General features: G+C 48.0%; 1 long non-coding RNA gene across 1 annotated transcript in view; it reads right to left on the bottom strand.

Annotated features, from left to right (window-relative positions):
• The window catches only part of LOC138528756 (uncharacterized), a 295,927-nt gene that overhangs the window by 75,485 nt on the left and 194,910 nt on the right, over window positions 1-25,532 (bottom strand). The gene's annotated exons all lie outside the window — the stretch shown is intronic.

Here is a 25,532-nt window from a genome sequence, read left to right as displayed (position 1 = left end):
TGGCATACAGATACAACAAAGAGAAAAAAAGAACAGAGTACGGAAAAATTAAGTTATTGTTACTGTACAGCCTCTCTCTCATTCTGAAATTGTTCAAAGATGATCCAAGTCTCCTTGCCTTTGAATGTTCTCATTTTGCATTTTTCAGTTCCTTCACCCGTTTCCCACCTCCCCCCTCCCCATGCCCATCCCCCTCCCTGCTTTAACCATAACTTCAAAAAATACAGAGATCGACATGTGTGAGGTCCATGGATAGAGTTTGATTTGTGTTCGTACCCTCTTACTGTTGATGGAACTTATATGACATGTGTGTTCCTGAGAAGACGGGGTTTGAAGTATTGGGCCTCTCTGTCGCTCACTCACTCGTTGGATGGAGTCCAGACCGTCAAGAATTTTAGGTATTTTCGCGCACTGAGTGTGCATATTTTCTCCATGGCCATCACTCCCCAGACCTTGACCCATCACCATGCTGTTATGGGGCCCTCTTCATTTTTCCAATTCTGCGCTAAGGTCAGTCTTGGCGCTGATAGCAGGTGATTGATGAGAGTGGCTGTCGCTCCTGACATTGCATATTTGCCGTCTATAGGAACACCTAGCAGGATGGTTTTTGGGGACCTCGGGAGTTCGACGCCAGAGATGTCTTTTATGTGGCCCAGTATTTCCTTCCAGTAGGCCACTGCTTTAGGGCATGTCCACCACATGTGAATTAGGTCTCCTCTCTCTCCACATTTTCTCCAGCAGTTTGGCGAGTATGTTTTAGTGATCTTGTGCAAGCGGTATGGGGGCATGTACCACCTGAGGCACAGTTTATAGGCAGATTCTTTAATCGTGGTGCATCTGGAGGTACCATGTGCTTGTGACCATATTTTGCACCATTCTTCTTCCGTTATAGACTCTTGCAGGTCTTTTTCCCAGTTCACTTGGTATGGGAGGCGGTCTGACATTTGGGTGTTTGAGAGGAGTTTGGTAACCCCTTTTGTTGTCTAACCATCCTACAGGGTTATCTCTAGGCCGGACGGGGGTCGTGTGCCTGCCCTTTTCACCATTGGAAGGGTTATCCAATGCCTTATTTGCGCATATCTGTAGCGCTCCCTTTCCCCTATGCCGAACTTCTTCTGACAGTCTGTGAAAAGTAGTGGGGAACCATCTTTGTACATTTCTGTAAGGGTTAGGTTCTCGGCTCCGGTCCAGCCCTCCCAGTCCTGGGGCAAAATCCGGGTTGTGCAGTATAGGTGAGTATGGGCCCAGACCTTGTGGGGTGCATTTCTTTTTCCTGGCTGTACCCCAACTCAGTAGTGACCATTTTGTTGATTCCAGGGGAGCTCCACCTCTTCCTCTGTGTTCAGCTCTCAGAGCTAGCAATGTGATCAGAGGGGTTGACGTGACTGATTGTTCTATTCTTCACCATCCTTTGTGGTTCTCCGGTCTGGTCCAGCACAGCATAGGGGCTAGTCGTGCAGCTACTATGTATCTTTCCACATCTGGTACTCCCAGGCCTCCTGGGAGTGGGGGACGCATTAAGATACACTTCTGGATCCTAGGCTTTTTACCTTGCCATATGAATTTGAGGATTGCGTTTTGCAACTCTCTAATCTTGGTTGGAGGGATGGGCACCGGAATTGAGCCCAGTACATAAAGGAGACGTGGGAGGATGGTCATCTTGACTGCAGTGATGCGAGTGAGCCACGAGACTCCCTGAGAGTTCCTGAGACTCCCATTTGAGCATATCGTCCTGTAGTTGCTTCCATAGTGGGGTGATGTTCGCCCTGTATAGCTTGCTTGGTTCTCTGGTGTGTCGTATTACCAGGTATTCGAGAGAGTCTTCCACCCAGGTTAGCGGGAATTACTTCTCTAGCGTTTTGATCACATCCCACTTCGCCGTGATGTTCATAGCCTTTGGGGGTCATTACGAGGTTTTTGGCTTCCTCCAAAACCTCACCGACTCCGCCCTGGTGAATGGAGCTATTACCGCCCCATTCCAAGGTTGGCGGGGCGGTAATTCCCCATTCACCAGGGCCCTTCCCCATTCCCATTTGAGCCCCCATAGGGCTCACAGGTGTATTCACATAATATTCACAGGTGTACCGCTGTGAAGTGGGTGTGCTCTCTGTTGTCCCTTGAAAGAATCGCCAAGTCTCAATTACCCCCATTTCAATGAAGAACCGACCAAGAGCCTTTCTATCTTTCTGATCTGCATTCGTGGGGGGGGTGTTTTATCCAACAGTGGGTCCATAACACAGTTAAAGTCTCCACCAATAATTAGTTGGCCCTCACACCAGCTACCCAATTTGCCCAGTAAGTTTGTTATGAACAAATCTTGACATTCATTAGGAGCGTATATGGCCAGAATTGTGTACATTCTACCTTTGATCGACCCCTATAGCCCCAGGTATCGTACCTTGTCTCTGCAGAGTTGTTTTTTTTTAAGGCTAGTGCCTTACCGATTAGTATGGCTACCCCCCTCTTTTTCCCTCCACTAGATGCAAAGTATTGCTGCGGGAAGGTCCAATAAGCCATGCGCTTTTCATCTTTAGGGAGGAGATGTGTCTTTGCAGGATCCCTATTTCTGCCTGCATCGTTTTCAGCCTATCAAGGATGACCCGACATTTAATTGCAGAGTTCAGCCCCTGTACATTCAGGAAAACTATCTTTGATTCAGCCATATTTATTTTTGAGGAGGAAATTTGCCTTTTTTAACGTTTGGTAGGTTGTACTGGTGTCGCCTTTTCCTGAGCCACTGGGCCCTTCTCAGTGCTTTTAGTCTCACTTTCATGTGTCGATCTCCAATAACTTTCCCAACTCCCTTCACACCCCACCTGCCCCCCTTCCCCCGTTCCCTCCCTTGTATCCCCATCGACCTGGATTCCCTAGAATCCCCCCCTTTCACCACTCCGGGCGTCGGATCATCCAACAATTCATAAGGGTCGAGAATCCCGAGATTTCCGGGTCTCGGATTGCATTCCATAGATTGGCATCGCCTGTCTCCGCACCTGCTGCTTTAGGGAGGTCTGATCCTGCTGCTTCGCCTATCCCCAGTACTTAGCCAGTTGATTTTCCTGTCTCCTTGGCAAACCTTTTCGCTCTCGGTGGGGCTCTTTTGGTTCTGGTGCCCGGCATATGATTTGGGGTTCTGTCCCGGATGAGTAGCTGTTCTCTATTGGGTGTACTCTGCTGTGCGGGGTCTCAATGATATATACCTTTGGGCTGTCGAACTAGTGGACATTAGGATCAATGAATGTGGTTACAGTTCTATGCTTGTGTTAGGCCTCTGTTCTCTAAGTCAGATGGGAGGATGCGCCAAGGGTTTTCCCAATGCGCCAGTTTCGCCAGACCGTTAACCTGTGTGGACCTCGGTTGGGCGCGTGGGCAGGTTCTATTTGTTGCTGGCACAAGGTAGATGGTACAGGGCCCCACAGGCTGAGTTCTATTTGCTTGCCGTGTCCGTTTGATCATCCTTTCTCCCTGTCCCCCCAGGAGCTTGAGGGCACTTAAGGGTGTATGGGGCTAACGTGGTGTTCCAGTCCTGTGGACCGTGCTGCCAGATGAGTTTATTTGGTTTCACACCACACTTTATTTTGCTTGGTATCCGCACTGACAGCTTCGACTCCTCGTGGGAATGTGTGTAGTCTTGCGGTTTTCCTTTATTTTACGGACCCTCTGGTGGAGGCCTCCATGAAAGTGGGTGAGGAGGGGGTGTCCGTTGATCTGTGTTGCACTGCCCGGACCGCAGAGAGGTCCTGCAGAGTCCCCGCCTATGGCCACAGGAGGACCAGCCCCAGGCCGGTCACGCGTGTTCCTCCTCCCCCAGGGTGAGCTCCACACTAAGTCCTTGTGCCACTGCGGCCTGAGGGAGGAACAAGGGCCGCTCTTCAGCGCTACCAGCTCCGGCAGTCCAGACCGCTGGGGGGGCTGACGAGGTCTGGGTGCCGTCTCTCTGTTGCAGTGCAGGTGTGGTTCTGGGGGTTCAAACTCCGCCGGAGCTGTCCAGTTTAATTGGGGGCTGTGATTTGATCCGCACGGCCCGCGGATTCCACTGGCGTTGCACCGAGTGCGCAATGTCTTCTCCGCCACACTCCCAGCTCGGGGGCCCGCAGCTCGGCAACTCTGTCCCCGCTACAGCTTGTCCCCGCCGCGCTGCAGGGGATGCCCTGTGTAACTTCCCAGCGACTGTTGGAGCTCACCAGGACCCTGCCCGGGGGTGGGGCAGCTGATGCGATCACGGGACCCGGATTTTCCGGTCCCGCTCAGTTACTCCCTTCCAACCAGCTTCGATTCAGGTCGCTCTGCATTTTCCGTTCTCACCAGCTGTCCCATACGTTTTCAGTCACCATTACTTGTGGCTGCTACGGCTTATGCACACCTTTGGGGACATTTAATTTATTCGCCGGTGCGGAGCGCAGGGGACGTGCGTCCACTTCAGCAGGCAGCCATCTTGGAATCGGGGGAGTATAATTATTTGAAAGATGGCCAGTACAATCCCTCCAAAGACGGTCAGCAGTGAAGAGAGTCTTCTGGCCACCAAGCACACTTACTACCAACAGTACCTTCAGGATGGGCTGCCGATGGGTGAAAAACACAGGGGAAACTTGATTGAACAGATGCAGGACATATCAACAGGGTCATTTAGCGAGCTTCAGATGGGCAACAGGCCATTCTACCCACCAACCTGCATTGAGCAAACTGCAAAGTGTATCCCCGGTTAGATTGGCGATGGGGGCCCAGCGGACAAAGAGTGCAAATGCAAATGCGACATTGTGCTATCTGAACTGTCGATACTGAAGAACCTAGTCCTATCCTTGTTTGAAGTCATTGAGAACAGATTGGACAAGGGGGACCACAAAAAAGTCTTAAAGTGGGGAAACAGAGCTCCAAACGTATCAGTGACACCTGGACCCCCCCTTTCCTGAAACCACCTTTAACAATATTAGAGCCGCACAGAGTGGGACGGGGCATGCTAGTGGAAGCAGAGCAAGCATCAAAACCATAAGTGCCCATGGTGGCAAAGGGACATTGCCCTCATCAACATCAAGTGGGCATGGCTCCACCCTGAACCAATAATATCCCGTCCGCCTTTCACCGCTGCAGTTGCCTAATTGGGAGGCAACAGCTATGGCCGTCAAGGTAGCAAGCAGGACTGGCCATGCTCCTCCTAGTTCCATCGCCAACAGCAGCAGGGCATTAGCGGCCATCGCAATGGGGTCAATATATTTACACAATACCCACAGTATGGCCCCAAACCCTCAAAAACCATGGGAAGCACTTTTAAATAAATGCATACATTGGATTTGGACAGTAAGGGGCTGCTTATTTGTAACCCGGGAGAACGTCGTAAGTTGCACTAGAATTTGCCAGCGGGGGGAAATGGCTTTGATTCTGTTAGAATTGACTTTAGGGAGACAAGTATGGCCAGAGGCTTAGTGAGTTTAGTCAGGCGAGGTCACCCCCCAGCGAACAGCGTAATAGAACTCAGTCCCACCCCTTGCGCAATACTGTTACCCCCCCCATGAAAACATGTCACACCGGCCTGTGCTCTCGGGAGCAAATATTGTCCCCTTGGGGAATAGGATTCTGGGTGATACCTCTCGGACTAAACCCCTAACGCTAATGGTGCATTGATGTCCCAGTCCACCTTCCTAACCCAAGCCGAGAAGACTGTGCTGCGATCCGAGCACCTTCTGGAATGGAACTGGGCCTTATGGTTATTGTATTTAATTTAACTTAATTTCTTTATGAATTCAATGTTTAAATTATTTGTGATGTCGTATATTTGTTGTGAAATTCTTTTTTGGCCCAACGCCGAAATAAAGTTGTTGATTGATTGAATAGTAATAATAATAATAATAATAATAATAATAATAATAATAATAATAATAAAAGGATTTTGAGACTAGAGTAATAGTAACAAATTATTTTAAATTGAAGCATGCATACTCAAATTATGTAGAGCATGCAGTGTAATTTTCAGATCCAGAATTTCCATTTGTATATATCAGATGAAAATGTAACTCCTGGACGGTGAATGTAATTCTAATGGAGTGAGTATCTATTTTGTTACGTCCTACAAATTTGCTCCCTCATTCAGTGAACAACATTTTACAACATTCCCATTACCAAATCGTCGACATTAATCACAGGATCAATTAAAACATCCTGAAGTCTAAAAAGCTCTCGTAAACCACTAATTAATAATAGTGTCTATTGACCTTTAAGGTAACCAACTAATTGAATAGGACTTGACTGCGTGTATAATGAATGCTTTAATTAAATTGCAACAATAGCTATAAGAAAGTAATGTGATCTGTCATCTGATGCTAATTATTATAAGAACTGTAAAATTCACACTCAAGCAGGAAAGTGAAAAAGGGCTCTGTGTATCTATGTTAGAATGATGACTACGTCTCCAAGCAAAATACAGGTAAAAATGGGGCATATTTTCATATCTCTAGCTGTTTGTAGAGTTTCATACGGTTCGTCAAAGACCTCAACAGCAGGGTAGGGCCTGCCAGAAGCTTACAGCCTCCACTGAGAAAGGTTAGCTCTCAAAGTAGACTTCTGAAAGTGTACGACTTGAAGAAAGTGTAGAGATGATGGGTGTTACGCTTGGACCAGGCAGATAGTGCTGAGACGTCTCTGTGACTACTTAGGCCTGTGCCAAGAGTGCTCAATGGGCATTATAAGTCACTACGGAATACACCCAATTCTCCACTGAGAAGTTGCAGAGATTCTAAGGGCATCTCCGGAGTCTTGTGATCTGCTGGGAACCAAATTCAGAGCCATCTGAAGCCTTTGCAAACGTATCTTTAGAAAAATGATTATTAAAGACTTGCAGATGACAGCCTGGATAAAGAATAAGTGAAGGTCAGTTTAAAGAACCATGCAGTGACCACAGCTCCTTTATGATAAACAATGGTTACATTTCTATCTAGAAGAAAGCCTTGATCGTTTGCATTTTTAGTCGGCTGAGGGCCATTCAATTCAATGCAAACAACCAGTGCTCCAGATAGGATTTTGGAGTATTTAACTCCCAATTTTTAGAATTAGAGAGTAAATCCAATTTCAAGAGAGTAAAAATAATGAGTTTGGACCTGCCGGGAATTGAACCTGCGTCGGCAGGTTCTGCACAGATGTGAAAATGAGTGCTATACTCACTTCTGGCTGCAGCAGTGAAATGGAAGATACGTACCTCCCTCAATCTATGGCTTTTCAATGTTGTTTTGATCAAGGGAGGTGTCCTTGAAAAGGGGAGACTCTCCCCTTTTCATCAACACCTTCCCTGAGGCATTGCTGGGCGCGGATCACTCAATCCGTGCCCAATAATGCTTCAAGACCACCAGGGATCCTTTTTTGAAGTGGGAGCGGTGAGGGGGCTGCTTAGTATATATGCCGCACCCTCCCCCTCCTGCCCCACTTTTTTTCTTGGGGTTGTTCCGGGGTGTGGGTGCCCACTGGACCACCAAGGATGTTTTTTTATATAAATGAGGGGATGGCCCTACCCCATATGGATGGGGGGCATGTCATGTAGCCCTCCCTGGGGGCAGATTGGCAGTGTTATCTGCCAATCTGCCCTTAGGAAGGGGTACATTTGTGTTTACTGGGGGTGGTCACTAGACCACCACGGATGGCTTTTATGAAAGGGGCAGTGGCCTTCTCCCCCTGCCCCAAGTGGATGGGGCATGTCATTTAGCCCTCCCTGGGGGCAGATTGCTAGTGTAATCTTGCAATCTGCCACTAGGAAGGGGCAAATGTGTATTTACTGGATGATGGGGGTCACTAGACCACCAGGGATGGCTTGTATGAAAGGGGTGGGGGTGGCACTCTCCCCCTTTTGCCCCACATGGATGGGGCATGTAATTTAGCCCTCCCTGGGGGCAGATTGGCAGGCAGCGTAATCTGCCAATCTGCCCCTAGGAAGGGGCAATTGTGTTTTTACTGGGGGGTGAGGGTCACTAGACCACCAGGGATGGCTTGAAAAGGGGGCGGTGATCGGAGCGTGATAGTTATGTTTTGTTTTTGCTGGGCTAACCACAGATAATGAATGTATTTTGTTTTGTTTACATGTTTCTTTTACGCTAGAAGCATCTTGGTTGTAATGTAATTCATTTTTTGAAATGCTATTCTTAGGGCCCATTGTCAGTGGGGTGTGTGGGACTGGGGCTGGATTGTTGGTGATGTGGGTGGGAGTGGGCGGTCTGAGAAGGTATTCGATGGGCCGGCACACAATTGCAGGGCCAGGCCACAAATTGCTCCCATGCCAGCAGAACATTGGTGTTCCCTGGGAGCGGCTGTCTCCCATGTGGATAGACAATCCTCAAGTGCAGGGGGTGTCCCAGGGAGCCCTGGCAGGGTCGCCATCCCTCCCTGGAGGGAAATGCTGTAACGCAGCCCAGCCAGAGCTCCATGCTGGGCTTAGGGACAGTCAACCCACATGGAAGACAGGCCTGAAAGACCAGGGATATCACCCCCGACCATCCTAGATCTCTGGCTGGCCAGCGTTACAGCTTCTCACTCTGGGAAAAGACGGGGACTCTACCTAGGTTGTGTTACAGAATTTTCCTCAGAGAAGGGATGGGAACCCTACTGGGCCTCCCTGGAACCACCGCTTTGCATCGGATGTTTAACCCACATGGAAGGTAGCCGCCCATAGGCCTTTGCTCCCTGGTACTGCCGCAGGCTTACGAACGGTCAATCCACATGGGAGACAGCTGCCCAAGGCCAGGGACAGCACCACCGACCGTCCTGGAGCTCTGGCTGGGCTATGTTACAGTATTTCCCTCCGGGAAGGGATGGGGACCCTGCCGGGGTTCCCTGAGACCGGCACTAGACTTGTGGACAATAAATACACATGGCAGTCAGGTGCCCATGGCTGGGACATCACCCCCGACCGTCGTGGTGCTCTAGCTGTGCTGTGTTAGAGCTTTTCCCTACGGGTAGGGATGGGGACCCTGCCGGGGCTACCTGGTACTGGCCTTGGACTTGTGGACGGTCAACTCTTTTTCTTTTCCACCCAGGTAGGTGCACCTACACATGTGAGGTACCGTTTTTGTTAGGACAGCTGTGAAAATGTGGGAAGATAGGACATGTGTTGTTGCCAGGTATTTCGGTGGTTTCCTGGTGACAAGTATCTGAACATTTTTTTTTCCCTACATTTTTTACTTTGTAGGGCTTTGTGAGCAATAAATTCCTGGACGATTCAAGCAACTCTGACCTCTTTGGATTCCCACGTGTGTCCTCATTTCAGAAATGCATGGGGTTCCCTGTTTTCCTTGATGACCGCGACACCTCAGGCCCAAATCTGTAGGTTGTGCACAAGACGAAAATCCTAAACATTTCCTCTTCCCCAACTCTTTGGGATAGCAGTGGTTTAGCCTTTTCTCTTTGCACCCAGATAGGTGCATCCACACATGTGAGGTAGCGTTTTCATCGGGGCACCTGTGGGAACGTGGCAAGGTAGGACATGTGTTGTTGCTGGCGCGTTTCAGGGGTTTCCTAGTGGAAAATGTATGAAAATTGTGTTTTTTCCATAAATTGTGGGCTTGGCCGGGCATTGTGGGTAATACATTCTAGGGTGATTTGCGCAACTGAGACCTCTGTGGATTCCCACAGGTGTCTTCTTTTTAGAAAGGCATGGAGTTCCCTGTTTTCTTTGGTGGCTGCGACACCCCAGGCCCAAATGTGCAGGTTGCCCACAAGACCAGAATCCTACAAATATTCTCTTCACAAACCCCGTTCAACCACAAATTTGAGGTACCGATTTTGTCGGGATACCTGTGGATATTTGAGAAGGTAGGACATGTGTTGTTGCCGGCGTGTTTCGGTGGTTTGCTGGTGGCAAATGTTTGAACATTTTGTATTTTTCCCTGAAGTTTGGATTTTGCCGGGCATTGTGGGTAATACATTACAGGGCGATTCACGCAAGTCAGACCTCTTTGGATTCCCACGGGTGTCTTCATTTCTGAAATGCATGGGGTTCCCTGTTTTTCTTGGTGGCTGCAACATCCAAGGCCCAAATCTGTAGGTTTACTTCAAGACCAAAATCCTAAAAATGTCCTCTTCCCAAACCCTTTGGAATACCAGTGGTATAACCTTTTCCCTTTACGCCCAGGTAGGTGCACCCACACATGAGTGGTACCAATTTTTTTGGAACACCTGTGGAAATGTGGTAAGGAATTACATGGGTTGTTGCTGGCGTGTTTCGGTGGTTTCCTGGTGGCAAATGTCTGAACATTTTGTACTCTTCCCTGAAGTTTAGACTTTGCCAGGCATTGTGGGTAATAAATTCTAGGGCAATTCACGCAAGTCAGACCTCTTTGGATTCCCACGGGTGCCTTCTTTTCAGAACAGGGGTTCCCTGTTTTTCTTGGTGGCTGCAACACCTAAAGCCCAAATCTGTAGGTTGTCCACAAGACCAAAATCCTAAAAATGTCCTCTTCCCAAACCCTTTGGGATACCAGTGGTTTAGCTTTTTCCATTTGCGCCCAGGTAGGTGCACCCCCAAATGTGAGGTACTGTTTTTGTTGGCACACCTGTGGCAATGTGGTAAGGTAGGACATGTATTGTTGCTGGCATGTTTCAGTGGTTTCCTGGTGGCAAATATCTGAAAATTGTGTTTTTTCCGGGCGTTGTGGGTAATACATTCTAGGGCGATTTGCACAAGTCAGAACTCTGTGGATGTCCACATGTGTCTTCTTTTCAGAAATGCATGGGGTTCCCCATTTTCCTTGGTGACTGTGACACGCCAAGGCCAAATATGTGGGTTGTCCACAAAGCCAAATGCAGTCTTCCCCAGGGCTTTTAATTTACTAGTGGTTTAGCCTTCTCCCTTTGCGCCCAGGTAGGTGCACCCACACATGTGAGGTACCGTTTTCATCGGGACACCTGTGGGAATGTGGGAAGGTAGGACATTTGTTGTTTTTCCTTGGTTTTCCGAACGTTATCATACATTTGCTACTGTACTTTGTTTCACAACCCTTTCATTTCCCAAATGTAACCTACATTTAGTCACTACTTAAGGCACTATACGCTTTTGTAACCTGCACAAGTCACCTATCCTTCAAACGGTCTGCTTGTGATCTTTCCAAAACAGTATGTTTGACATTCCTTACCACATTTGTTTTACTTATTTTCACAAGCTAATTTCGTCTATTTAGGCCAGCATCATAAAAATCCAGTGCGCTGTGGCTCAGACTTTGGCTTGTAGTATTGCTTGTTTTGTGAAACATTGTGAAAAATGTGTGATTTCCTAACTAGAGGAGTCAAGGGAATGAAGCGGTGCTTTGCTTTTCTCAATGTTCACAGAAGCCATTACCTGACAGGTCCAAACATGTCCAGTACATACTTTTTTTCTGTTGTTTTTCCAATTTCTTCCCAAACTATTAATTTTACCTGCATAGTTGTTGCCCGACCTGCGCAAATGACCACTTCCTAAACTTGGAATTTTGTCTACTCTTCTGAAATGTGTGCCTTTCTGTCTTCCCATTTAGCTTTCCTACCCTCCTTTTCCATTTAGTCCACGCATCTCTCACAAAACTGATGCTAACCTTATAAAAATATGTTTTTTTTGTTTCCACTCAACCTGTTCTTGAAAGCCTGGAAAATGGTGAATTCAGAACAGCAAACCATGTCTTCCTAGCTCTTACAAGGAAAAACCACATGCTTCTTTGTACATCATTGTATTAGCTTTTTCTAAAAAATACAACCTTTTGCTCTCTTTTCTGTTCTTCTCTCTCACCCCATACAACAAACAAGGATTCATTCTACACGTGGGAACAGAAGGAGCCAAATTTGGCCGAGATATCTCATGTAACAAAAAAGTTACACAGGATTGAATCGCGACATACCGAAATCTCCAAAGAAGCGCTCAGCACTGGGAGGGAAAACCCTCAGCAGTTAAGGGGTTAAGACCGAGGAAAATGAAGCAGAAATGCATGCCTTGTTTAAGACAATTTTCATTTTACACAATTGTACCTGTGTTCTAAAGTAAAGTGAAAAGCATAATCATGATTCAAAATGCTTTAATAACACTGTAACCTACAAAATGCAGGCAGTTGAGCAAAGTGAACAAAACACAAATTCCCTTTTACATAACTCAGAAAGTATTATCTTGATGGAATCATTAACAGAGGAGAGTGTTAAAAGAACTGAATAGACCAGCACTCATCCCAGCTGCTTCTTTCAAGGAACTGTGTGGATTGCTAAAGTAAGGAGTGGGTAAGCAAGCTGCTGCTAGCCGGCTGTCACCATTGAGCTGCATGATTCATGGGGGTGCTGCCATAAATAGCCAGTGCAAGTGGTACGCAAGGATGAATTAAAAGGGCCCTAATGACAAGATATCTGTGCGTAAAAAAAAGGCCTTGTACGCACCTTACAAAAAAACATTAATTTCTTGAGGATATTATGCTAAACTGGAAACAGCTCCAAACCAACATTAGCCATCAGGCAGGCAGGAGCAGCAGCAGAGCAATAAAGCAGGTAAAGCCAGCAAGGGACAGCAGAAACAACAGGGATGAACCTCCACATTTTCTCCAGCAGTTTGGCGAGTACGTCTTAGTGATCTTGTGCAAGCGGTATGGGGGCATGTACCACCTGAGGCACAGTTTATAGGCAGATTCTTTAATCGTGGTGCATCTGGAGGTACCATGTGCTCGTGACCATATTTTGCACCATTCTTCTTCCGTTATAGACTCTTGCAGGTCTTTTTCCCAGTTCACTTGGTATGGGAGGCAGTCTGACATTTGGGAGTTTGAGAGGAGTTTGGTAACCCCTTTTGTTGTCTGACCCTCCTACCGGGTTATCTCTAGGCCGGACGGTGGTTGTGTGCCTGCCCTTTTCACCGTCGGAAGGGTTATCCAATGCTTTATTTGCGCATATCTGCAGCGCTCCCTTTCCCCTATGCCGAACTTCTTCTGACAGTCTGTGAAAAGTAGTGGGGAACCATCTTTGTACATTTCTGTAAGGGTCAGGTTCTCGGCTCCGGTCCAGCCCTCCCAGTCCTTTTTTTGGAGGCCTGGGGCAAAATCCGGGTTGTGCAGTATAGGTGAGTATGGGCTCAGACCTTGTGGGGTGCATTTCTTTTTCCTGGCCGTATCCCAACTCAGTAGTGACCATTTTGTTGATTCCAGGAGAGCTCCATCTCTTCCTCTGTGTTCAGCTCTCAGAGCTAGCAATGTGATCAGAGGGGTCGACGTGACTGATTGTTCTATTCTTCACCATCCTTTGTGGTTCTCCGGTCTGGTCCAGCACAGCATAGGGGCTAGTCGTGCAGCTACTATGTATCTTTCCACATCTGGTACTCCCAGGCCTCCTAGGATTGGGGGACGCATTAAGATACACTTCTGGATCCTAGGCTTTTTACCTTGCCATATGAATTTGAGGTTTGTGTTTTGCAACTCTCTAATCTTGGTTGGAGGGATGGGCACCGGAATTGAGCCCAGTACATAAAGGAGACGTGGAAGGATGTTCATCTTGACTGCAGTGATGCGAGTGAGCCATGAGACTCCCTGAGAGTTCCTGAGACTCCCATTTGAGCATATTGTCCTGTAGTTGCTTCCATAGTGAGGTGATGTTTTCCCTGTATAGCTTGCTTGGTTCTCTGGTGAGTCGTATTACCAGGTATTCGAGAGAGTCTTCCACCCAGGTTAGCGGGAATGACTTCTCTAGCGTTTCGATCACATCTCTCTTCACCGTGATGTTCATAGCCTTTGGGGGTAATTACGAGGTTGGAGGTAACGATGGCGCTATTAGCGCCATGGCTGCCTCCAAAACCTCACCGACTCCGCCCTGGTGAATGGAGCTATTTCCGCCCCATTCCAAGGTTGGCGGGGGCAGTAATTCCCCATTCACCAGGGCCCTTCCCCATTCCCATTTGAGCCCCCATAGGGCTCAATGGGAATGGGGAAGGCGCTAATAAGGGTACCGCAAATTGCAGTACCGTTATTAGCACCAAAGTCCCTTTGCGGGTTCTGTCCTTAATGCCTGGTAAAACCAAGCTTTAAGGGAGGACCCGCAAAGGGAACTCGTAATAGGGCGGTAAGGGATTACCGGTACCAGTGCCCTTACCGGTACCGGTAATCCCTTACCGCCCGGTCGTAATGAGGCCCTTTTGAGAAGTTTATGGAGAATCCTGAAACCTGCCTGAATTCCTCCAGCGTGCCATCGCTCTGGGCATTGTGTCGCCTGGATCTCCCATGTAAAGAATTATGTCATCCGCGTATAGTGCGATTTTATGGGATTCCGAACCTAAGGTCACGCCTTTGATGTTGGCTTCTTGTCGGAACAGCGTAGTGCATGGTTCCGTTGCCATCGCAAATATTAGAGGAGAGAGAGGGCACCCCTGTCTCGTGCCTCTTCTAATCTTCACTGTTTGAGTTTTCTGACCATTGATCATGAGACTTGTCGATGGGGTTTGATAATTGGCTAGCACCATTTTGGTGAACTCCGGGCCACAACCGAAGCGTTCCAAGATTAGAGTCAGGTATTTCCAATCTATCTATACTATCAAATGCCAGGGAAGCGTCCAGGGCAACCACTGCAAACTCCTGGTGTGTCTTTTGCCCAACATCTATAACGTCTGTTGACCTTCTGATATTGTCCTGTGTGTGGCGGTCCGTGATGAATCCCGCTTGATCATCGTGTATTATGCGTGGGAGGATTTTCATCAGTCGGGTGGCGAGGATTTTCGCATACATTTTTTCATCAGTGTTCAGTAACGCTATGGGACGGTAGCTCGCAAAGTTGTAGGGATTCTTTCCAGGCTCCAATGGTAGTATTGTTGTGGATTTTTCCATGTTAGGTGTTACCCTCCCCTCTTCTCCTCTTCTCTGATAGTGTTTGTTATTGCTTTGTCAATGGTCTGAGTAATTGAGTGCGAAAAATCTTGCATTACCCATTGCTAAAGCCATCCATCTGGGCCAGGAGTTTTATTTGCCAGTAGAGTTGAAATGGCATCACTGACCTCTTGCGCCTGGATCGGGCTTCCAAGGCTCATTCTGTCTTTTCCTGTTATCCGGGGCAAGTGGGGAGAGCTTATATAAGAGATTTCCTCCGCTGGATCCAGTTTCTCGTTAGGAGTGCCTCGTGGAAACGTTTCATTATCTTTACTTTATCTGGCTCTCTGTGTGTGCTTTCCCCTGTTCATCGTTCAGTTGTACTATGTAATTACGGGCTTTACGTTTTTTCTGCAATTTTGCAGCTAAAAATCGGTTTGCCTTACCCCCATGGATGTAGTAGGACTGTTTCGTGCAAAGTATTGACTGGGCCATCTGGTCCGCTGTATAGTTCTCGAGCTGGGCTCTGATTTTCCAGAGTGCGCGTAGGGATTTCCTCGATCGGCAGGCTTTGTCTTGCGTTTCTGCTTTTTTCACCTCTGTTTCTAACTGGTGTGTCACTATTGCTCTTTCTCTGTAATATGCCGCTGCCTGTAACATAAATTCTCCCCTGATCACCGCCTTCCCCGCATCGCATATCGTCCCCAACTAGTTTCCCCATTATCGTCCTCATTAAAGTAGTTTATGGAGGTCTCGATGTGTGCTCTAGGTGCTATGTCTTTTAATAGAATTTCATTTAGTCTCCAAGGTGGTTTACGCTTGTGTTCTCCCTCCCTGCAGTCTACTCCCACCAGCACTGGCGCATGGTCTGAGTGATATTCCACCCCTATTTCTACCCCGGTTGTTTGTGGTATTAACGTGGCTGAGACAAGGATCATATCTATTATGGAATATCCCAGGTGTACCGCTGTGAAGTGTGTGTGCTCTCTGTTGTCCCCTTGAAGGAATCGCCAAGTCTCAATTACCCCCATTTCCCTGAAGAACCGACCAAGAGCCTTTCTATCTTTCTGATCTGCATTCGTGGGGGGGGAGTGTTTTATCCAACATTGGGTCCATAACACAGTTAAAGTCTCCACCAATAACTAGTTGGCCCTCGCACCAGCTACCCAATTTGCCCAGTAAGTTTGTTATGAACAAATCTTGACGTTCATTAGGAGCGTATATGGCCAGGATTGTGTACACTCTACCTTTGATCGACCCCTATAGACCCAGGTATCGTCCCTCCTTGTCTCTGGAGAGTTGTTGTGTGCCTTACCGATTAGTATGGCTACCCCCCTCTTTTTCCCTCCACTAGATGCAAAGTATTGCTGCGGGAAGGTCCAATGAGCCATGCGCTTTTCATCTTTAGGGAGATGTGTCTCTTGCAGGATCCCTATTTCCGCCTGCATCGTTTTCAGCCTATCAAGGATGGCCCGACATTTAATTGCTGAGTTCAGCCCCTGTACATTCAGGAAAACTATCTTTGATTCAGCCATATTTATTTTGGAGGAGGAAATTTGCCTTTTTTAACGTTTGGTAGGTTGTACTGGTGTCGCCTTTTCCTGATCCACTGGGCCCTTCTCAGTGCTTTTAGTCTCACTTTCATGTGTCGATCTCCAATAACTTTCCCAACTCCCTTCACACCCCACCTGCCCCCCTTACCCCCTTCCCTCCCTTGTATCCCCATCGACCTGGATTCCCTAGAATCCCCCCCTTTAACCACTCGGGGCGTTGGGTCATCCAACAATTCATAAGGGTCGAGAATCCCGAGATTGCCGGGTCTCAGATTGCATTCAATAGATTGGCATCGCCTGTCTCCGCACCAGCTGCTTTTAGAAGCTTATATGTATTGCAATGTTTAACTCCACAGTTCGCAATAGGAGTGCGTACAAGGATATGGTTTAGTGCTGCTAGTTTTCCTTTTGGCCTTGGACCATTTGTGGACCTCTTAGATTTGGTTCTCTCCTAGGTCTGCTTCTGCGAGCCGTAGTCCATTCCCATGGGTTGGGCCCTGTGGCCTGGGAGTTTTGTGCTGTGCCATTGTCTGGGCGGCTCAGATGTTCTTCTAAATTTAGTAAGGTCTGACCGTCCTCAAATGTATTGATTCGCATCTGTCTGCCCTCCCAGTTGAATAGCAGGCCGAAAGGGTGTACCCATCTGTAGGGGATTTGTTTCTCCTGAAGGGCTTTTGTCACTGGGCGCATGAATCTGTGCTTGTGGAGCATAGAGAGCACGAGATCCTGGAACAAATTGATCGTATTGCCATTGATAGACAGGTCAGTGATGGATCTAGCCGCCTTCAGGATGTTTTCTTTTGTAGTGAATGAGGTGCGAGCAACTAGTACATCTCTGGGGGGGGCGGGGTCGTTCCTTCTGGATCCAACTCGGTGTATCCTATCAAACCCTATTGATTCTGGCGCTGGATCCTGTAAGATGTTGCTGAAGGCCTGTTCTAGTGTCTCACGAAGGTCGCTATCTGGGATTGATTTGGATAGGCCCTTGACCCGTATGTTGGATCGTCTCGACCTATTTTCAAGGTCCTCTGCCTGTAGCTCAAGATTGTTTGTGGCGGCTGCTATTTGGTCCAGTAAAAGTCTAGACTGCTTGGACTCCTCTGTTAAGTTGGAGAGACCATTTTCTACTGTGTCAACTCGGTCGCCAATTTCGTTTATTTCTTTTCAGATCTCCTGTAGGGAGGCTTTTATATCTTCCCTCAGCTGCCTATTTGGGCCTGGAATGCTGTTGTTATTCTGGCCTTCATGCCCTTCAGGCAGGCCAACAATTCTTCTTTGTCTGTTTCCATGGCTTTCAGAGGTGATTTTGGTGCTAGCTCAGTTGGTTCTGGTTGTGCTTGCAGGGAGGTCTTATCCTGCTGCTTCGCCTATCCCCAGTACTTAGCCAGTTGATTTTCCTGTCTCCTTGGCAAACCTTTTCACTCTCGGTGGGGCGCTTTTGGTTCTGGTGCCCGGCATATGATTTGGGGTTCTGTCCCGGATGAGTAGCTGTTATCTTCTGGGTGTACTCTGCTGGGCGTTGTCTCAATGATATATACTTTTGGGCTGTTGAACTAGTGGACATTAGGATCAATGAATGTGGTTACAGTTCTATGCTCGTGTTAGGCCTCTGTTCTCTAAGTCAGATGGGAGGATGCGCCAAGGGCTTTCCCAATGCGCCGGTTTCGCCAGACCGTTAACCTGTGTGGACCTCGGTTGGGCGCGTGGGCAGGTTCTATTTGTTGCTGGCACAAGATAGATGGTACAGGGCCCTGCAGGCTGAGTTCTATTTGCTTGCCGTGTCCGTTTGATCATCGTTTCTCCATGTCTCCCCAGGAGCTTGAGGGCACTTAAGGGTGTATGGGGCTAACGTGGTGTTCCAGTCCTGTGGACCGTGCCGCCAGATGAGTTTATTTGGTTTCACACCATACTTTATTTTGCTTGGTATCCGCACTGACAGCTTCTCCTCCTCGTGGGAATGTGTGTAGTCTTGCGGTTTTCCTTTATTTCACGGCCCCTCTGTTGGAGGCCTCCGTGAAAGTGGGTGAGGAGGGGGTGTCCGTTGATCTGTGTTGCACTGCCCCGACCGCACAGAGGTCCTGCAGAGTCCCCGCCTCTGGCCACAGAAGGACCAGCCCCAGGCCGGTCACGCATGTTCTCCTCCCCCAGGGTGAGCTCCACACCAAGTCCTCTTGCCACTGCGGCCTGAGGGAGGAACAAGGGCCGCGCTTCAGCGCTACCAGCTCCGGCAGTCCAGACCGCTGGGGGGGCTGACGAGGTCCGGGTGCCGTCTCTCTGTTGCAGTGCAGGTGTGGTTCTGGGGGTTCTAACTCCGCCGGAGCTGCCCAGTTTAATTGGGGGCTGTGATTTGATCCGCACGGCCCGTGGATTCCACTGGCGTTGCACCGAGTGTGCAATGTCTTCTCCGCCACACTCCCAGCTCGGGGGCCCGAAGCTTGGCAACTCTGTCCCCGCTACAGCTTGTCCCCGCCGCGCTGCAGGGGATGCCCCGTGTAACTTCCCAGCGACTGTTGGAGCTCACCAGGACCCCGCCGGGGGGTGGGGCAGCCGATGTGATCGTGGGACCCAGATTTTCCAGCCCCGCTCAGTTACTCCCTTCCAACCAGCTCCGATTCAGGTCGCTCTGCATTTTCCGTTCTCGCCAGCTGCCCCATACGTTTTCGGTCACCATTACTTGTGGCTGCTACGGCTTATGCACACCTTTGGGGACGTTTAATTTATTCGCCGGTGCGGAGCGCAGGGGACGTGCGTCCACTTCAGCAGGCAGCCATCTTGGAATCGGGGGAGTATAATTATTTCAAAGATGGCCAGCACAATCCCTCCAAAGACGATCAGCAGTGAAGAGACTCTTCTGGCCACCAAGCACACTTACTACCAACAGTACCTACAGGATGGGCTGCCGATGGGTGGAAAACACAGGGGAAACTTGATTGAACAGATGCAGGACATATCAACAGGGTCATTTAGCGAGCTTCAGATGGGCAACAGGCCATTCTACACACCAACCTGCATTGAGCAAACTGCAAAGTGTATCCCCGGTTAGATTGGCGAGAGGGGCCCAGCGGACAAAGAGTGCAAATGCAAATGCCACATTGTGCTATCTGAACTGTCGATACTGAAGAACCTAGTCCTATCCGTGTTTGAAGTAATTGAGAACAGATTGGACAAGGGGGACCACAAAAAAGTCTTAAAGTGGGGAAACAGGGCTCCAAACATATCAGTGACACCTGGACCCCCCTTTCCTGAAACCACCTTTAACAATAATAGAGTCGCACAGAGTGGGACGGGGCATGCTAGTGGAAGCAGAGCAAGCATCAAAACCATAAGTGCCCCTGGTAGCAAAGGGACATTGCCCTCATCAACATCAAGTGGGCATGGCTCCACCCTGAACCAATAATATCCCGTCCGCCTTTCACCGCTGCAGTTGCCTAATTGGAAGGCAACAGCTATGGCCGTCAAGGTAGCAAGCAGGACTGGCCATGCTCCTCCTAGTTCCATCGCCAACAGCAGCAGGGCATTAGCGGCCATCGCAATGGGGTCAATATATTTACACAATACCCACAGAATGGCCCCAAACCCTCAAAAACCATAGGAAGCACTTTTAAATAAATGCATACATTGGATTTGGACAGTAAGGGGCTGCTTATTTGTAACCCGGGAGAACATTGTAACTTGCACTAGAATTTGCCAGCGTGGGGGAAATGGCTTTAATTCTGTTAGAATTGACTTTAGGGAGACAAGTATGGCCAGAGGCTTAGTGAGTTTAGTCAGGCGAGGTCACCCCCAGCGAACAGCGTAATAGAACTCAGTCCCACCCCTTGCGCAATACTGTTACCCCCCCCCATGAAAAAATGTCACACCGGCCTGTGCTCTCGGGAGCAAATATTGTCCCCTTGGGGAATAGGATTCTGGGTGATACCTCTCGGACTAAACCCCTAACGCTAATGGTGCATTGATGTCCCAGTCCACCTTCCTAACCCAAGCCGAGAAGACTGTGCTGCGATCCAAGCACCTTCTGGAATGGAACTGGGCCTTATGGTTATTGAATTTAATTTAACTTAATTTCTTTATGAATTAAATGTTTAAATTATTTGTGATGTTGTATATTTGTTGTGAAATTCTTTTTTGGCTCAACGCCGAAATAAAGCTGTTGATTGATTGAATAGTAATAATAATAATAATAATAATAATAATAATAATAATAATAATAATAATAAAAGGATTTTGAGACTAGAGTAATAGAAACACATTGTTTTAAATTGAAGCATGCATACTCAAATTATGTAGAGCATGCAGTGTAATTTTCAGATCCAGAATTTCCATTTATATATATCAGATGAAAATGTAACTCCTGGACGGTGAATGTAATTCTAATGGAGTGAGTATCTATTTTGTTACGTCCTACAAATTTGCTCCCTCATTCAGTGAACAACATTCCTATTACCAAATCGTCGACATTAATCTCAGGATCAATTAAAACATCCTGAAGTCTAAAAAGCTCTCGTAAACCACTTATTAATAAAAGTGTCTATTGACCTTTAAGGTAACCAACTAATTGAATAGGACTTGACTGCGTGTATAATGAATGATTGAAATTAACCTCGTAATAAGTGACATGACTTTTCAAACGCTTTAATTAAATTGCAACAATAGCTATAAGAAAGTAATGTGATCTGTCATCTGATGCTAATTATTATAAGAACTGTAAAATTCACACTCAAGCAGGAACGTGAAAAAGGGCTGTGTATCTATGTTAGAATGATGACTACGTCTCCAAGCAACATACAGGTAAAAATGGGGCATATTTTCATATCTCTAGCTTTTTGTAGAGTTTCATACTGTTCGTCAAAGACCTCAACAGCAGGGTAGGGCCTGCCAGAAGCTTGAAGCCTCCACTGAAAAAGGTTAGCTGTCAAAGTAGACTTCTGAAAGTGTAGGACTTGAAGAAGGTGTAGAGATGATGGATGTGGCGATTGGACCAGGCAGATAGTGCTGAGACGTCTCTGTGACTACTTAGGCCTGTGTCCAAGAGTGTTCAATGGGCATTATAAGTCACTACGGAATACACCCAATTCTCCACTGAGAAGTTGCAGAGATTCTAAGGGCATCTCAGGAGTCTTGTGATCTGCTGGGAACCAAATTCAGAGCCATCTGAAGCCTTCGCAAACGTATCTTTAGAAACATTATTATTAAAGACTTGCAGAGGACAGCCTGGATAAAGAATAAGTGAAGGTCAGTTTAAGGAACCATGCAGTGACCACAGCTCCTATATGATAAAAAATGGTTACATTTATATCTAGAAGAAAGCCCTGCTCGTTTGCATTTTCAGTCGGCTGAGGGCCATTCAATTCAATGCAAACAACCAGTGCTCCAGATAGGATTTTGGAGTATTTAACTCCCAATTTTTAGAATTAGAGAGTAAATCCAATTTCAAGAGAGTAAAAATAATGAGTTTGGACGTGCTGGGAACAGAACCTGCGTCGGCAAGTTCTGCACAGATGTGAAAATGAGTGCTATACTCACTATGCTATCTGAGGCATGTAGTCAATAATAAGACAAAAAAAAAACACATCTTTATATAGAACAACAAAAAAGTTTTTCCTTCGCACAAAAGCCATACAACTGCATGCTGGTAGGCTCTCTTCAAGAGATCAGGAACCCCAAGCCAGTGAATGCGATTGATGTGCTTCTGTGATGAAAACAAAACAAAGTATGAAATGCCCATGCTGCTGCAACAGTGCTGCCTCTATTAACCCCTTAAGTGCTAAGGATGAGCTATCTCCACCTCAGCACTACGTTGCAATGTTGAGGAGGAGATAGCTCGTCCTTTTTAGCACTTTTGTTTGTGCAAAGCAGCGATCGCTAAAACTGGAAATACACCCCCCAGGTTATGTGAAGGGAAGAGGAGGTCCCTCCTCATGTCCCCGGGGTTGGATGTCCTTCAGTTTCACGTCAGCATGCGTAATGCGTGCTGACGTGAGACTGAATGTAAATTTCACTGCTGCAGCCATTTCTGGCTGCAGCAGTGAAATGGAAGATACGTACCTCCCTCGATCTATGGCTTTTCAATGTCGTTTTGATTAAGGGAGGTGTCTTTGGAAAGGGGAAACTCTCCCCTTTTCATCAACACCTTCCTTGAGGCATTGCTGGGCGCGGATCACTCAATCCGTGCCCAACAATGCTTCAAGACCACCAGGGATCCTTTTTTGAAGTGGGGGCGGTGAGGGGGCTGCTTAGTATATATGCCCCCTCCCCTTCCTGCCCCACTTTTTTTCTTGGGGTTGTTCTGGGGTGTGGGTGCCCACTGGACCACCAAGGATGTTTTTTTATATAAATGAGTGGGTGGCCCTACCCCATATGGATGGGGGGCATGTCATGTAGCCCTCCCTGGGGGCAGATTGGCAGTGTTATCTGCCAATCTGCCCTTAGGAAGGGGTACATTTGTGTTTACTGGGGGTGGTCACTAGACCACCACGGATGGCTTTTATGAAAGGGGGGGTGGCCTTCTCCCCCTGCCCCAAGTGGATGGGTTGTAATCTTGCAATCTGCCACTAGGAAGGGGCAAAAGTGTTTTTACTGGATGATGGGGGTCACTAGACCACCAGGGATGGCTTGTATGAAAGGGGTGGGGGTGGCACTCTCCCCTTTTGCCCCACATGGATGGGGCATGTAATTTAGCCCTCCCTGGGGGCAGATTGGCAGGCAGCGTAATCTGCCAATCTGCCCCTAGGAAGGGGCAATTGTGTTTTTACTGGGGGGTGAGGGTCACTAGACCACCAGGGATGGCTTGAAAAGGGGGTGGTGATCGGAGCGTGATCGTTATGTTTTGTTTTTGCTGGGCTAACCACAGATAATTAATGTATTTTGTTTTGTTTACATGTTTCTTTTACGCGAGAAGCATCTTGGTTGTAATGTAACTCATTTTTTGAAATGCTATGCTTAGGGCCCATTGTCAGTGGGGTGTGTGGGACTGGGGCTGGATTGTTGGTGATGTGGGTGGGAGTGGGCGGTCTGAGAAGGTATTTCGGTGGGCCGGCACACAATTGCAGGGCCAGTCCACAAATTGCTCCCATGCCAGCAGAACATTGGTGTTTCCCTGGGAGCGGCTGTCTCCCATGTGGATAGACAATCCTCAAGTGCAGCGGGTGTCCCAGGGAGCCCTGGCAGGGTCGCCATCCCTCCCTGGAGGGAAATGCTGTAATGCAGCCCAGCCAAAGCTCCAGGCTGGGCTTGGGGACAGTCAACCCGCATGGAAGACAGGCGTTAAAGACCAGGGATATCACCCAGACCATCCTAGAGCTCTGGCTGGCCAGCGTTACAGCTTCTTACTCTGGGAAAAGACGGGGACTCTACCTGGGTTGTGTTACAGAATTTTCCTCAGAGAAGGGATAGGGACCCTACTGGGCCTCTCTGGAACCACCGCTGGGCATCCGGATGTTTAACCTACATGGAAGGTAGCCGCCCGTAGGCCGTTGCTCCCTGGGACTGCCGCAGGCTTAGGGACGGTCAACCCACATGGGAGACAGCCGCCCAAGGCCAGGGACATCACCACCGACCGTCCTGGAGCTCTGGCTGGGCTATGTTACAGTATTTCCCTCCGCGAAGGGATTGGGACCCTGCCGGGGTTCCCTGAGACCGGCACTAGACTTGGGGACGAATAATACATATGGGAGTCAGGTGCCCATGGCTGGGACATCACCCCCGACCGTCGTGGTGCTCTAGCTGTGCTGTGTTAGAGCTTTTCCCTACGGGTAGGGATGGGGACCCTTCCGGGGCTACCTGGTACTGGCGTTGGACTTGTGGACGGTCAACTCTTTTTCTTTTCCGCCCAGGTAGGTGCACCCACACATGTGAGGTACTGTTTTTGTTAGGACAGCTGTGAAGATGTGGGAAGATAGGACATGTGTTGTTGCCAGCGTATTTCGGTGGTTTCATGGTGCCAATTATCTGAACATTTTGTTTTTTTACCCTACATCTTTTTACTTTGTAGGGCTTTGTGAGCAATACATTCCTGGACGATTCAAGCAACTCAGACCTCTTTGGATTCCCACATGTGTCTTCTTTTCAGAAATGCATGGAGTTCCCTGTTTTCCTTGATGACCGCGACACCTCAGGCCCAAATCTGTAGGTTGTGCACAAGACGAAAATACTAAACATTTCCTCTTCCCAAACTCTTTGGGATAGCAGTGGTTTAGCCTTTTCTCTTTGCACCAAGGTAGGTGCACCCACACATGTGAGGTAGCGTTTTCATCGGGGCACCTGTGGGAACGTGGCAAGGTAGGACATGTGTTGTTGCTGGCGCGTTTCAGGGGTTTCCTAGTGGAAAATGTATGAAAATTGTGTTTTTTCCCTAAATTGTGGGCTTTGCCGGGCATTGTGTGTAATACATTCTAGGGTGATTTGCGCAACTGAGACCTCTGTGGATTCCCTCAGGTGTCTGCTTTTTAGAAAGGCCTGGAGTTCCCTGTTTTCCTTGGTGGCTGCGACACCCCAGGCCCAAATGTGCAGGTTGCCCACACGACCAAAATCCTAAAAATATTCTCTTCATAAACCCCGTTCAACCACACATTTGAGGTACCGATTTTGTCAGGACACCTGTGGATATTTGAGAAGGTAGGACATGTGTTGTTTCCGGCGTGTTTCGGTGGTTTGCTGGTGGCAAATGTTTGAACATTTTGTTTTTTTCCCTGAAGTTTGGACTTTGCCGGGCATTGTGGGTAATACATTACAGGGCGATTCACGCAAGTCAGACCTCTTTGGATTACCATGGGTGTCTTCATTTCAGAAATGCATGGGGTTCCCTGTTTTCCTTGGGGGCTTCAACACCCAAGGCGCAAATCTGTAGGTTTACTACAAGACCAAAATCCTAAAAATGTCTTCTTCCCAAACCCTTTGGAATACCAGTGGTATAACCTTTTCCCTTTATGCCCAGGTAGGTGCACCCACACATGAGAGGTACCAATTTTTTTGGGACACCTGTGGAAATGTGGTAAGCAATTACATGGGTTGTTGCTGGCGTGTTTCGGTGGTTTCCGGGTGGCAAATGTCTGAACTTTTTGTATTCTTCCCTGAAGTTTGGACTTTGCCAGGCATTGTGGGTAATAAATTCTAGGGCAATTCACGCAAGTCAGACCTCTTTGGATTCCCACGGGTGCCTTCTTTTCAGAAATGCATGGGGTTCACTGTTTTTCTTGGTGGCTGCAACACCTAAGGCCCA

This window comes from Ambystoma mexicanum, chromosome 7q (assembly GCF_040938575.1).
Source record: "Ambystoma mexicanum isolate Mex_15411 chromosome 7q, UKY_AmexF1_1, whole genome shotgun sequence".
In the NCBI taxonomy this organism is placed as follows: domain Eukaryota; kingdom Metazoa; phylum Chordata; class Amphibia; order Caudata; family Ambystomatidae; genus Ambystoma; species Ambystoma mexicanum.
The sequence above is the reverse complement of the archived record's forward strand: the minus strand, read 5'-3'. Positions and strand labels throughout refer to the sequence as shown.